This window comes from Camelina sativa, unplaced genomic scaffold (genome assembly GCF_000633955.1).
Source record: "Camelina sativa cultivar DH55 unplaced genomic scaffold, Cs unpScaffold04199, whole genome shotgun sequence".
NCBI classification, from domain to species: Eukaryota; Viridiplantae; Streptophyta; class Magnoliopsida; order Brassicales; family Brassicaceae; genus Camelina; species Camelina sativa.
In genome coordinates this window covers 1-676 of record NW_010925293.1, presented here as the reverse complement: position 1 = coordinate 676, position 676 = coordinate 1, and the positions used below count along the sequence as shown (strand labels likewise).

At 36.8% G+C, this 676-nt stretch overlaps 1 long non-coding RNA gene across 1 annotated transcript; it reads left to right on the top strand.

Annotated features, from left to right (window-relative positions):
• Positions 1–676, top strand: LOC104774635. The gene is made up of 3 exons (XR_765426.1): positions 1–78; positions 459–521; positions 621–676. It is a non-coding gene; the product is annotated as an uncharacterized LOC104774635 (long non-coding RNA).

Sequence of the window (676 nt, the reverse complement as noted above, 5' to 3'; positions counted from 1 at the left end):
GAGTACGAAGTCATTGTTCTGGGTACTGGTCTCAAGGAGTGCATCCTTAGTGGTCTTCTCTCCGTCGATGGTATTAAGGTCTTTTCTCTCTCTCTCTCTCTTTCCTCCTCTTTCTCTTGTCTTTGTTTGTCGCAACTTTTTTGAATCCCTGTATGCTTGATCCGGAGATATCCATGATTCCAAGTTTCGTTTCATTATGAACGGATCTTTCTAAGACTCTTATCTGGTTTCCCGATTTTTAAGCGCGATTGCTTTGTGAGCTTTCAACATGGGTTTTGATCATTGAACCAATCGATTTTTACAATTTTGATACTTGTGTTTATTGAGAGATTGCAGAAAAATACTAAATTTCATCATGTGAATGATAGAGATGCCTTCTTTACTCCCTGTATCTTCAATCGATAAGCCAAGTTTACTTTTTTTTTTAAGTAATCTAATGATTTGTGTATTCCAAATAGGTTCTTCACATGGACAGGAATGACTACTACGGTGGAGAGTCAACATCTCTTAATCTCAATCAGGTCTAATCTATACTCTCTTAAGACTTCTTTTTTTGTGTGTGATAAGTTATCGTTTTAGCAAAGCGTTATTGATGTTGCTTTTTTTTTTTTTTTTTACAGCTGTGGAATAAGTTCAGGGGAGAAGAAAAGGCTCCTGCTCATTTAGGCTCTAGCAG